The 14417-nt window shown below is 37.1% G+C and overlaps 1 long non-coding RNA gene across 1 annotated transcript; it reads right to left on the bottom strand.

The window, feature by feature from the left end:
- Positions 1-5303: 5303 nt before the first annotated feature.
- Positions 5304-14161, bottom strand: LOC139943231 (uncharacterized). The gene is made up of 8 exons (XR_011786777.1): positions 14033-14161; positions 11366-11448; positions 10558-10648; positions 9589-9692; positions 8433-8512; positions 7033-7110; positions 6277-6364; positions 5304-5399 (listed from the first exon to the last, which is right to left on the bottom strand). It is a non-coding gene; the product is annotated as an uncharacterized lncRNA (long non-coding RNA).
- Positions 14162-14417: the final 256 nt, after the last annotated feature.

The following is a 14417-nucleotide window of genomic DNA, read 5'->3' as shown; positions in this document are numbered from 1 at the left end:
AGTGCGGAAGTACTTAGCCTCCAAAATACCTTGTAGAGTGCCCTCCCCGGCTTGAAATTCATGGCACCATCGGCCAAGGCCGTATTCAAAGTCATTAAAAAGAACAAGTTTAACCCCTTGCAGTTTTTTAAACCAAAACTCCTGGCTCAAAAAGGCCCATTTTAAAAAATTGGTCAAAAAATAAAATGGTCCCAAATCATTCAAAAGGACAACATTTAACCCCTTGCAGTTTTTTAAACCAAAAATCCTGGCTCAAAAAGAGCCATTTTTAAAAATTGGTCCAAAAATAAAATGGTCCCAAATCATTCAAAAGAACAAGTTTAACCCCTTGCAGTTTTTTAAACCAAAAATCCTGGCTCAAAAAGGCCCATTTTTAAAAATTGACCAAAAAATAAAATGGTCCCAAATCAGTCAAAAGAACAAGTTTAACCCCTTACAGTTTTTTAAATAAAAAGTCCTGGCTCAAAAAGGCCCATTTTTAAAAATTGACCAAAAAAAATAAAATGGTCCCAAATCATTCAAAAGAACAAGTTTAACCCCTTGCAGTTTTTTAAATAAAAAATCCTGGCTCAAAAAGGCCCATTTTTAAAAATTGACCAAAAAATGAAATGGTCCCAAATCAGTGAAAAGAACAAGTTTAACCCCTTGCAGTTTTTTAAATAAAAAATCCTGGCTCAAAAAGGCCCATTTTTAAAAATTGACCAAAAAATAAAATGGTCCCAAATCAGTCAAAAGAACAAGTTTAACCCCTTGCAGTTTTTTAAACCAAAAATCCTGGCTCAAAAAGGCCCATTTTTAAAAATTGACCAAAAAATAAAATGGTCCCAAATCAGTCAAAAGAACAAGTTTAACCCCTTGCAGTTTTTTAAACCAAAAATCCTGGCTCAAAAAGGCCCATTTTTAAAAATTGACCAAAAAATAAAATGGTCCCAAATCAGTCAAAAGAACAAGTTTAACCCCTTACAGTTTTTTAAATAAAAAGTCCTGGCTCAAAAAGGCCCATTTTTAAAAATTGATCAAAAAATAAAATTTTTCAAAAGAACAAGATTAAATAAAAAGACAGACTCAACATGAATATATACACTTTTTGAGCAATTTGTTACCCATATTCATGACAATGCACTTATTTTATTTTTTTCTCAAGTTCTCTCAAACGCCCTTTTCCTCTCTTTTTTTATTTATCGTGAGAGCCAAAGAGTGAACTCAAACATTTTTTTCTGTTGACTAGTTGCAACAGGCATGCAACCAAAATTTAATGAGCAAAAGAGTGAATGTCTGGCACAGCAATGTACTTTAACCTATTTTCAAACAGTACAGCTGAAAAACCACAATTAGAAAATTGATAACCTAAAAAGTTGTGCCAGTAGTACATTGGATATTACACTCATGAGAGTAAAGGGTAAGGTATTGTATAAATGCACCATCGCAAGCGTTTAATTTATTTGGTTCATAATTTTGCCTATATCATCCTGGTAAGGCTAGTTAAAAGCAGGGCCACCACGTGCAGGTCCCAGGATACCAGCCCCGACACGCCCGGGAGATCATAAGGGCCCTCATACTATATTAAATCAGCGCCCAGGTCCATGCCCCCGTCTGAGGGGGGCACCCCCTACTCCCGAACGCGGTCCCTAGACACATGGCCTAGACTAGGAACTAACCCGTTTGGTCAACCATAGTTTGTGATAACACCGGAGTGCACCTTTAAGATCAACCACCAGATGTGAAACAACCGGCCGGGCTAAGACCCCACATGCCACGTGCATGTGTCCAAGTCCCTTTTCGCAATAAGTCTGGAATGTCCCATGCTTTGTACTTCCGTATTCCAAACAATTAGTAAGGGTTAATAGGGTTAATAGGGTTAATAGGGTTAGTAGGGTTAATAGGGTTAGGGTTAGGGTTAGTGCCGCACCACCAAGGACCTAAGATCGCCAAGTAGCGCATAAAAACGCATAATATGTGCTTGCTTGCAATGGTGTACTTATTTACAGAAATGTTTTAAGTAGTTTAAAAACTTAATTGAAAAACACCATTAAAACATGTCAGGCCTAATAACACATCTAGAATAAATTAAATAATTTAAGACAAATTACAGGGTGGTTCATTCATAACTTGACAATGAACAACTATAGTGTGTCCTAATGACTAGATGCTGATGTTTTCATAAAAGTTGCTTTCCCTTATGTGTAGCCTTCAGCGATGCCAGTAGAGCTGATTCCCTCTGCACTTGATTTGGGGAACAGCTGCATCTCTGGATCTGAAAGATTAAGTTCAAAGACTAACAGTTAAAAAAACAAAGCATTCTGATTATTTGCATCATGTTAATTTGCTTTCCATTTCTTGGTTTTGTGTAAAGCCTAACTTAAGCGGCTATTTAGATGTAAATATGACTAATTGCCTTTTAGGAATGTACCTTTTACTAGAGAGTGCAATTACTAAATCAAAATTGAAAGTGGAAACTCACCAATTCCAGAAGTGACAGACAGTTGCTGTCCCAAAACAGGTCCATGTTGACAACAGGAGTAGAGGTTGAAAACCTAAAGATCGTGGGGACTTTAACATAATGCCCTAATCGGCCGCGTATCTGCCGCTTAGGTATACCAACCGCCGCAATCGACTTGACAAGTGAGCATGCATACAGACAGGAAAACATCAACAAACACAAACAAACTGCAAGCAAAACTTTAAATAACAGCAAAATGAAGCAGAGATTAAAAATTTAACAAAACTGATTCTCTAAAGCTCAAGAAAAAAGGTAACACTAGGACTGCTCAAATAACAGTGAAGTGTATTTTTCCATGTGGAATGTCGGAAGCCTTCCTGTAACAAAACAAACAGTAGACGAGAATTAATTTCAAATGAAATGGTTTCACTTAAGAATTGTTATAAAAAATACTTTCAGAACACCAATATTGAGACCAGGAAAGATTGTTCTGATGAACTTGTGCACATCAGGACTATTTTAAGCAACAGTGATTGGAGGTGAAGTCAAACTCCTAAAACAGTTTGCCTGAGGTTTTTGTGTTGGTGTTAACTTTTACTATCAGTTTAAACAAACCAATTTTTTTAATCAAATCATGAATTTTGTTAGTCAAATTGATTCTTCCCTCAAACAGTTATAGTTTCAAAAATGGATCATTTAAGGGGACCGTTAAATGACCACTGTTGTGGGCACTGTAATTATTAAGCCTCTACAACATTTTTTCAGAAAAAAAAACACTTTTTTTCCCATCTTAAAATATTGACATTCCCGTTAACTTTGGGGGCCAAAATGGGTGGAATATGATTAGCCTAACTGATAGATTTGTTAGTATTTCTTTGACAGTTTGAACCCCTCAGTTCATGCTGAAATAAAAAATAAAAAGCTAAGATGGATGCTGCATATATTTGCCATTTTGAATTCCTATACAACACATGTGGAAAGATTGTAAATTGTAGTAAATAAGCCCAAATAAAGCCCAAATATTTTCTTACTATAATTAATGGCAAAAGTCATAAGATGTGATGGTTTCAGATAAAAAAAAAGCTACAGGCACAAATAGGGTTTTAATGTATTTAGAGGATGTCGCTTCAAGGTGGAAATGATGAGAAAAGAGAATTTATTATTAAGAATCTTGGCCGGCATGTGGCCACAATCTTTCCATTACCTCTTCTTCTTTGTCACTCCACAAATTGGTTGTACTTTATAATATTGGAATGGGGCCTTGTGACATGCAGCTGGTATTTGAGCCTTAAAGCCATTGGACCCTTTAGGTAAACACTATTGTCCAAGGCCCACACTTCGTGTATCACAACTTCTATATATCAAATAACAAACCTGTGAAAATTTAGGCTCAATTGGTCATCGGAGTCTGTGAACTTTTTTTTTTTTCTGTACCGAAAGGGTTCAATGGCTTTAACTGTCCCAAGTCCTTCTGAATCCTTCACTTTGGATACTGAGGAAGGAATTGGGACTGGTTTCAATTTACCTGTTTACAGAGAAGGTAGTTCTTTATGCCAGGCTGTATGATGATAAGTGGGTCTCAGACATTAATTGTAGACATGTTGATGTTTGGAGACTGGAGCTGTAGGCAAACAAAAGGACACGGTTTTAGTTAAAAACAAATATTTCTTAACCTTACTTAATTTATCGTAGGCCCAGGAAAGTTATTCTTTATATAATAAAGACAACAGGTCTGTATATCTAAAGATGCATTTTCCATCACCTTCCTTTTTTCCTGAAGCAAAACTGCTGTCATGGCAATTCTGAGGAGGTTGCAAAAGTTATTATTTATATATCTAAGCAAATCTCTGCTTGTTTTACTTTTGTAACAATTGTACACCAGCTGTTGTATTCCAGCAACAAATGATATAAAATATTTTGTTGAAATAAAATTCTCTATTGAAGGAATAATTTAAATCAAGAGTTATGTGTAATAGGCTGGTGCAATTTATTTTCTTCTCCTGTATCTTTCACAAGGTAAATTATGGTATTGTATTGGCGGTGCCAATCGATAGGTAAGGGGGCGCCAGCACGACTTCCCGTCGGACCACTGCTCGCGGCCCTTGCAGGCCTACTGGGAACCCACTCGCCAGAGAGGGCGTCCTTTGGCCTTAGGCCTTCTCCCTTGTGTAAAAGTCAGTACTTGTTGAGTGCTAATAAAATAAAGCTCCATCAGAACAAGGGACAGAGAAGCTAGTTATTTGTATTTTTGAGTCAATATAAAGCTGTGTGTCAAGGCTACAGTATTTTTTCCTGGTCAGAAAGATTATTTGTTACAACAGTGGGCCCAGTTTCATAAAGCCAGTAAGCACACAAACTTAGCAGAAACTGCAAAAGGTTTACGATGTTGAAACTGGTGCTCCACCAATGTTTCGCTTAGCAAAGAAATCAACTATGCAGTATTTTCTGCTGTAACAGCTCTATGAAATTGGGCCCTTGTCATTTTTCAGCAGGGCAAAATTTCATACAGCTGTTTAGCAGAAAATACTGCTTGTATAACTACTTTTCTAAGTACCCCAAAATGTGGTGGGAACCAGTGGCAACAATGTAACCTTCCTGACATTTAAATTTTTGGCTGGTAACTTTTTTCAGCTCAGAAAGATTTTTCCGAGGCTTGCAATTTGTTACAGGGCTTTATGAATGAGGCCCTGATTGCATACAAACATTTTTCTGTAAGAGCATTTTCTAATTTATTAACTTCCAACAACACAGTAGCAACATCAGGTAGACATTCTACACAACTACTAAACAGATCAATTTTGGACTGGGTGTAAACATTGGTTTACTTTTTAGGGAATTACCTCACTGGAAGGTACTGGAAGGTACTGGAAGGTACTGGAAGGTACTGGAAGCTCATTTATAATGGGACAGACTCGAAAACTTGTTGGTGGGCTGATATCTTCGTAGATGGTAAGCCTAACTGCAATAAAAAATAAAATGCACAGTTCAACAAAATTGAGAGTTAAAAAACGTTATTCATCAGTAACATAGTGTGTAAATAATTTGGTTCTACCTTGGGGTTTTTTCTGCTGGTTCAATAAAAAATTAAAGGTTCATGGTTCATTTGTCAAAAAAAGTGAAGTAAACAACGACTTCAGACAAAACGATTTTTTTTTTTGATTGGTGCAAAAAAAGCCAGAGCAACAGGGTGTTTGGGAGAAGTTAAATGCCTAAACAAGCTTATCAACTTATTTTCAGTTAGCCTGGGATCACACCCAAGTCTACAATACAACCTGGGAAGTATTCAGTCAGATTCCCTTGTGGTTAATTACTTGAAAGTAACCTTTGCTGCTGCTTGTTTGGTTAAATCGAGTTCCTCAAGCTTATAATGGCAATTACAGTTTGTAGGGCTTCAAATTGGCAACCCTGAAAACATGTCAGAGACAGTGTAAGCATTTAGGGCTTGATATCTCAGTTGGAAACTGCTGGCATGCTAATCTGGAGGTCGCAGGTTCAAGTGCTGATCTAGTAAATTGTTCTTAGTTCAACCTACAATAGACCGATCCATTTCGCTCGGCCCCATTGTGTATTGACCAATCACAACGCAACGAAGGTCCGACAAATAAGGTCCGACATGCAAGCGCGGCAGAGTTGTGCAGAAAGGCATTGGAGAGCCCCACGTGTTCTTGCTCACACGTGCGTCGTGGGTGGAGCCTACTGGATCAGTGTATTAAGAAACAGACAGCTCCTGCTCTGATTGTAAACTTGCTTCTCATTCTGTGTGAAGTATGAACCAGGCTTACTTGGAAAGTCATATTTGGATATAACTTTTAAATCTTCACATTTTAGGAATTTACCTCTGGCAAGTGCTTTCCGTTTCTTTAAAGGTCAGTCTTTAGCATCCAATTGTGGACGGGTAGATCTCTTTGGAGATGGTAAGCCTGACTGTAATACAAACAAAACATATTTTGCAATGTCATTATTTAAGATTATCATTCAATGAAACACATTAGATTCAGATAAATTACTTGTACATGGGGATTTGTTTTGTACTTTCTTCAAATAACAGACTATTATTATGAGAGATGCCAGAGATGTCTAAAACAGTCTCTTCAGGATACAGTGTGGTATTATCTTCATCATAAGTGAGCTCTGACTTTTGGCAAATAACATACAAACTTTCAATTATCAAAAGTAAAAAACAGTAAAAGGTTTCTGAGAAACTGATCTCAGCAGACTTATTTTATTGCTTAGAAAAAGGGGGGAAAACCCAAGATCAACAGTGGTTTTGGAGATGTCAAGCCTAAGAAAAGTTCTCTTGATGATGGGTGCTTGGATGATGTTATTATCCATGAGCTCTCAGATAAACATATCGAGTAAATTGCATGGAAATTAAAGATGCTGCTGAGTATGCTTCTGATTCCCAAAGGTTTTTATTGCCATTAAGTTTAAGAGTTTTACCGATTTATACAGACTCTTGTAAACCAGACTGATCAGTCTCCACCTAGCCTGTTTCAGACTCCACCTAGCCTGTTTATTCTGAGCAAATTGCTACACAACAAACACATAACACTTGCTGTCAATTAGTTTAATTTAACTCTTTAGGAACTAACCTTTCATTAAAGAGAAGCTCCTCTTGCAATAATCTACAAGTTGACGGGTAGATATCTCTTTGGGGATGGTGAAACTAACTGCAATACAAACAAAATGCAAGTTTGTACAATTTATTTTGTCTATTTGTTTACAGGGAAGGTATACTCTTGGTAATCACTCTTAGTATTAAAGGCATCAATAACCTTTGGCTAGAAGCCTAAATCCGTGTTTGATAGCATTAAAGGGTCTATGTAACTTTTGTAAGACAAAAAAACCACAATGTCCACAGATTTACACTAAACTTACACAGTTTGAAGATAGTAGAAAGCTTCCCTGAAAATATTACGTGCTGAGGTGTAGTAGTTTTGGGGAAATGAGTAAAACAATGTCATGAAAATAATTTTCGTCTCATGAGACGAAAATTATTTTAATCATTTACAAACATATTTTCATGACATTGTTTTACTCATTTCTCAAAAACTACAGCACCTCAGTAAGTAATATTTGAAGGGAAGCTTTCCACTATCATTATCTTCAAACCCTGTAAGTTTAATGTAAATCTATGGACATTTTGAAAAGGTACCCAAATCCATTAAGCATTTTGAGAAACATTTCACTTTAAAGTAATGTGGTTCTGTAAAAAGATAAATGTCTGTATGCCCCAAATAGAGAGCGCTGCTCAGATTGTGTATTCCTATTAGGGAATATTTTTCCTGTGTTGAAGTGTTGTTCTCATCAGATTTTTGGCGATATCTCAAAAATGCAATCACTCTTTGAAATGCTAAATTCAGGTGTTAGTTGTTATTGTGTACATCTTCATTTATAGGATTAAAACAACTGAATAGTTCAAAAAAGCAATGGTATACTCGGCTTATAATCAAAAACAAACGAAGAAGACAAACTTGAGCACATCAAGATTAGATTGATTGCTGGAAAAACAAAGGGGTAGGGGTTTGTGGAGATCAATGTCCAAAGCCTGAACAATGTGATCCATCTTAAATAGGATTTGAGGCAGTGCATGGTTTGGTTTGCGGTAACACCATGTGTGTATCTACTTGCCAGGTACGTAGACTTTGTTCTTAGAGTCTTTATTACCGCGGAGTAGATTGTTCGGGTGTTTGGGAGACTTCTCAGTTCTAAAAAGAACTATCATTTGCTTTTTAAATATAACCCGCGCGGATGGTTTATAAAATAGGCTGGGACTACTACTTTAGTCTATAGGATCGTAATTAACTGTACTACCGCGGAGTCAGTTCTTAAATTGATCTCAACGGTTTCGACTAGCTTGCTCTAGTCATCTTCAAGAGATACTAAAATATATAGTGATCCCTCTGCTGTTGTTCCAGGTGTGGAGTATAGAACCATTCTTGACTAGCAACCTCTGTCAGGGTTTATTCAAACATCACTTTTAGGAATTTACCTCTTAATGGAGAGTATTTGCAGCTCCGTCATCATAAGCCAGTCTGGACACTTGTTGACAAGGCAAGATGGTAAGCCTTACTGTAACACAAACAAAATACAGTTTGCAATATTAGCATTAAAAAAACGCTATCCATCATTAAAACAGTTATTCAAATAAATGTCCTTTCCCTTAGGATTTGTTTTAAAACTTTCAATAAAAAATAAATGAAAAAAAAAAGCCAACACTGACAACAGCCCAAAAAGAAAATTGTGCTGACCAGAGCTATTTTGCATGTTGCAATAAAAATATCAAGAAACAGTTGTCATTAGAGATGTCAATTGCCCGAAACAGTTCTCTAGAGGATTGTTGTTGGTATGAACTGAATTATCAGTGAGCTGTGAGAATTAACCTCAGAACAAATGGCATGCAAACGGTTAGATATAAAAAGCCAAAGATTCTATCGATACAATGTTTTATCTAAATCATTTTTAGGAACTTGAATTCCAAACTCTCACAAACCCAACAGAAAACAGGAACCCAGTCTGTCAGTCCTTATGTTCAATCACCTTACAATTACGTTTAGATCATGACTTCCTACTGTAAGAAAACTTAGACCATGTTCTGCACACTGAATTGTGGTTGACGCTTCAAACAGAGTGCAAAAGCCAAATGAATTTTCTCTAGCCACAATTGGAAAACAGTGCGACTGATTGTTTGCATCATGGAAATTTGCTTCTCTTAATTTCATGTAAAGTTTGAACCAGGCTTAAACGGCCCTTTTTTCATGATCAAACAACTCTCACCAAGTTCCTGCATGTGTGTGATGCATCATATCTATGGAGGGCATGGGCGTGCAGTATCTACAATCCCCCCCCCCCCCACCCACCCCACCTTCCTCCTTTCAATGTTGGTTCTGATTGCACGGATCGCACAGTCTTCTGCCTATCAGTCAACGTTGAGCGGGGGGACAGAGGAGAGAATGTTTCTCGTCAGGGGGAAGTGGACGTTGGGAATGTTAAAACGTTGGGTGGCCCAAGCATTTTGGCCGAGATTGTAGGTGAGGGTGCATAATTCCATACACACCTTCAAGCTCTGATTGTAACGATGGCAGCTCCTTTAACACGAGAGCTCTATTTAGGTGAATTTATTAAAACTTCACTTTTTAGGAATTTACCTGTAATGGAAAGTGCAGCTTATTTAAGTTCATTTATTCTTGGCCAGTCTTTGGAATCCTTTTTGACGGGTAGATCTCTTTGCAGATGGAGATGGTAAGTCTTCCTGAATCACAAATAAATAGAGGATGGAAACAAATGAAAGTAACAAAAACTGGAAGAAATAAAGTTTATGAGGAATTTAGGGCAAATCAGGATTATGATTGCTGTAAAAAAAGAAAACCAAAAACCAAAAACAAGAGCACAGGGGGTTTGGGGATGTAAACTGCCTGAAAACAATTTGCTTCATGGTGGTGTGGTATGAATGGGAGACTTTGGAACGCTAGGTGGCAGCAGACTTGCCAGGTAAATTTCCATTGTTTACGTATAGTTCTGAGAATGCGCTTATTACACAAAAAAAACAATGGATTTTACCTGGTGCGTCCCAAAAGTCTCCCATTATTATTACAAGGTGAGCTCTCACAATATATGGCATGCAAACAAAAAAGACATTATAGAAATGTTTTGCGGTAACACCATGCAATGACTATCTCTAATGAGTTGGGGTGGTTCTAAAAGGAACCGTTTGGTTTCAACTCGACGTTTCGATCAGTATGCTCTGATCGTCTTCTGGAGAAAAGTCATTTATTGTTTAATACCGATAGTTGTGTTTAACATCGGGTAGCAAAAAAAAAAAAAAACAGAAAACATCGAACCAATCTATCAATTCATAAAAGATTACCAGACAACTTAGAAGTACCTTTTGATGACTTTTTCAAGAAATTGCTGACATAAACAACAGCCACTCTGAACACTTGACTGATATCTCATGTATGCAACAGTGAAATGAATTTTCTTTTGACACAATTTAAAAAACCACGCGTACCAAGTTTCCATTATGAAACTTTCCTTCTCATTCCGAGCCAGGCTTAGGCTAACTAGAGAGCTCTATCTGGGTGGAAGTATTAAAACTTTACTTTTTTGAATTTTACCTCAAACTGGAGAGTGCTTGCAGCTCATTTCACAGGACAGTCTTTGACGTCTATACTTGTCATCAGGTAGGTCTCTTTGGAAATGGTAAGCCTACTCCAACAGGAACAAAATGTACAATTAGCGCTAGTAAAAACCATTATCCATCATTTATAAATACCTCAGAGAGTTTGTTTAACAAAAGGTATAAAGATCGACTCTTTGAACCAACAAAATATTTTTCTTACAAAAGTTCTGTATGCACTTGGCTTGTTATGGTGGAAGTATCTGTTGTTATCACTATGTGAGGGCCCCAAATGATCGGCTATGCTGGGTGGGTCACCCTCATTAAATAAGGTCTTTAAAAAAGCAAAAATGCATATGCATGAGCCTGCAGACTATGGGTGCGTTTGATTAGCTTCCCTGTGTCGACCTCGCAGTGCTCATTCGGGTGAGTCCCTGACAAGAGGTAATCGAACGATCACTCACCCTCTTGTGGTGACGTCATGCAACTCGGCCTAGCCCCAAGTCACCCGTTCCACAAGCAGGGCACTTAGGGCTGACCCGGGTGAGCCCCTAGAATGATGTAAAAGCTATTCAAACGTACCGGGTCGACCCGGGGAAGCTAATCGAATGCACCCAAACAAGAGTGACTTGTGAAAATCAGGATTTTTTACATTATTGCAAATAAATTAGAGCAGCAGGTTTGGGAGATGTCCGTTGCCTGAAAAAGTTCTCCCCCAGCAATGTGATGGGCATTCCAAAAACCTCTAACTACCCGACCCCCCCCCCCCCCCCAAAAGAAAAGAAAAAAGAAAAAAAAGAAATTACCTTAAAATGGAGGCAGCTTAAAACTCTATTCTTGGACATCTACATGTACTTGTTGATGTGTGGATCCTTTTGGAGAAGCCTTACTGCATAAACAAAAGTAACATAAAACAGATAAAAATAAAAGTGTTTAAAAACAGCATATTAAATTGCTTGTACCTGGTTTGCAATATTTCACAATAATAAACATTATCCATCATTAATTGGTGCACTCTGATTTGGTGCACTCTGATTTGATGAAGACTGGTAATATAATATGTACAACAAAAATAAGATAGACCAGCTCTGTGAACTAGCAAAAACAAAAATGGCCCTTGTTGTGAAAAAGTTCTGTATGCATTGTATTTGTGGGGGTAACTATCAAATCAACTGTTTTCTTTGTATGAATTGGTTTTGTGAATTGTTGGCAAGGAGAGAATGAAGAGCAAGCACAATGCACTCATTAAGGTAGCTGGTAGCAATAAGCCGAACACCAACAAAAGTGTGTCTATATTGGTGATGTTTACTTTCAAAGATCATAGTCTGGTTCTCGCAAATATGCATCATTAGTTAATTATGTTTAAGAGATTAGGACCAATACAAGTAAAACTGCATTATTAATGAATAGAATAGAAGAACAATCCCTAAACTATCTGAAAAAACATAAATCCATAAGATTTGAAAAAAAATTCTGTATAAGGAATTTATTAATGGCAATAACAGTAAGAGGAGCCAGTCTTCACAGTGTCGTGTCGAATTGACCAGGGTCCAATTTCATAAAGTAAATGCTGCTTAGAATTTTCCTATGCTATAAGCAAGTGGAATATTTTGGCCGGTAACATTATCCGTAAGCTGCTCTATAAAAATGGTATAAATTCTTATTTGAAGTGTTATTGATTGAAACAGTTAGACTCAGATAAAATACGTTTAGCTCGTAATTATTTTTGCAGGTTCAATAAGAAAATAAATAAGTTAACAAACAACCGCCCCCCCCAAAAAAAAAAAAAAAAAAAAACCAAAACCAACACGTTTATATGGAAACAAAATATTGATGACTTGTTATGCTTCAAAAGCAGAAAATAATTTCTTTATTGCTCGACTAATTTCTGCCGAGCACAAATTAGCAGGATACCATTCACAAGTTTTGTTTTACAGGCATGACAAGAGTGGATAGCAAGGAGGGCAAAGTGGCCCCTGAATTTCCAGTCTAAATGGAAACAGCAGTTTTTGATTTTTTTTTAACTTGTTGCATACCCTGACATAATCTACTTCTAATTATTTTCATGGAAGGTGTGATGATGCCCACGGTGCCAGCTTGTATACACAAATATCAGACCCGTAACTAGAGGTGGGCTGAGAGGGGGGAAACCACCCCCATCTAAATAAAGGAGTAAAAAAAAAGTCCAACCCACAAAAACTGGATCAAATAATGGCATGAATTTGGCCTTCATATCAAGGAACATTACAGAATTGGTTTTGCTAACAAAACAGTTGCTGGCAGTGTCACACTTTATGTTATCCACCAAATACAAAAACTGACAAACCTGTAGAAGTTTGAGAACGATCGGCCATCTGGGTCACGAGAAAATAGTGAAAAATCGAATACACATTTTGCATGACATTAATGCAAAATAAAAAATGAATAAAACGCTAGCAATAAACTCCAAACGCAAAGTTAAACTATTAATTTCTCATCAAATATGACATTTCAGGCAGAAATATTTCACAGGATGTCATCTTCTATCATCATACGTTCCTTTAACGTTATTTCAATGCTCCCCGCTTAGGTGTACAATTCAAAGTTTCTAAGGGAAAGGACCCAAAATACATAGACAATTTTTGTTTTAAAACCAACATACTGGACACTTTTGGCATTGCTTACTTGGTAACAAGCAATGAAGAGCTATTGATAGTATAAAATTATTGTGAGAAACCTCTCAAGTAACGTAGCTTTTGAGAGAGGTAACATGTCACTAAACTAATTGAATTTGACTTCAGTAAAAAGCCTGAAGTAATTTTCAGTTATCTGAAAACACACAAATTTGTGCAACACTCAACAGGGGCGTTTTTCGTTCGATTTGTTTTTTTCTTGCAACTTTTCACTTTATGACTAATTTTTGCTAATTTATGCATATAAAAACGACCAGTTGTTGTGATACACCATGTGAGAATACTGGTCTTTGACAATTACCAAAGGTATCCAGTGCCTTTAAACTTAAATATCTTCAAAAGTTTCACAGCAAAACAGTTGAGTACGAGTACGTTGGAGTACGAGTTGGTTGAAGTGTACGAGTTGAAGTGTACGAGTTGGTTGGCGTACGAGTTGACCAAACTGAGTGACACTGCCACCACCTTTTCACTAATTTTTACAAAACGAAATGTCTCATTTTGGTAACTTATTTCATAACGAATTAATAGTGGTTGCAGAATACAGAAACGTGCCTTCAGCTGTACTATCTTCTTAGCAAAACAACATTAGTAAAATTTTAACCCGCACTTCTATTTCATAAAAAAATATGACGTCTGGGGACACACAGCAGCATATACGCAGACTGACATCTTTTCTTTTCGGCATTTTACAATTTTTAAAATCTGGCGTCTTGTGCAGAAAACACCACAATTTCTTACATTTTGTGAATGCAAATCCTTTTAAACACTTCATTTTATAACACAAAACAATTCTCAACTCACCATTACACTTTTCCAGTAGTTTTCTTTCATAACTCCAGTGAAAACTCGAAGTTTTTGGAGCAAAATACACGAAGAATTGTTCATGTCCTCTATTTTGTCTTCGAAGTAAACGCACATGGCCGGCCGGTCGCCTGCTGCGCAGACGACCCTTCCCCCTCTCTTCTCGAATCACGCCACCTCGAACCTCATTTGCATAACAAAAGAGCCGTCTTCTGGTTGGCAAAAAGTTACCACCATATTGGGAAATACGGGTCGGGCTATTTTGTTGACAGGGGTGTTCATAGCTTATACTCGTAAACAAATAGTCAAGCGCGCTTGTCAATTAGCGAACCAGTGTTTTCAGGTGTGTTTCTGATTAACTGATAGACTTTCTTTTCTGATAAGA

This window comes from Asterias amurensis, chromosome 1, assembly GCF_032118995.1.
Source record: "Asterias amurensis chromosome 1, ASM3211899v1".
NCBI classification, from domain to species: domain Eukaryota; kingdom Metazoa; phylum Echinodermata; class Asteroidea; order Forcipulatida; family Asteriidae; genus Asterias; species Asterias amurensis.
This window is presented reverse-complemented; position numbering and strand designations above follow the sequence as displayed.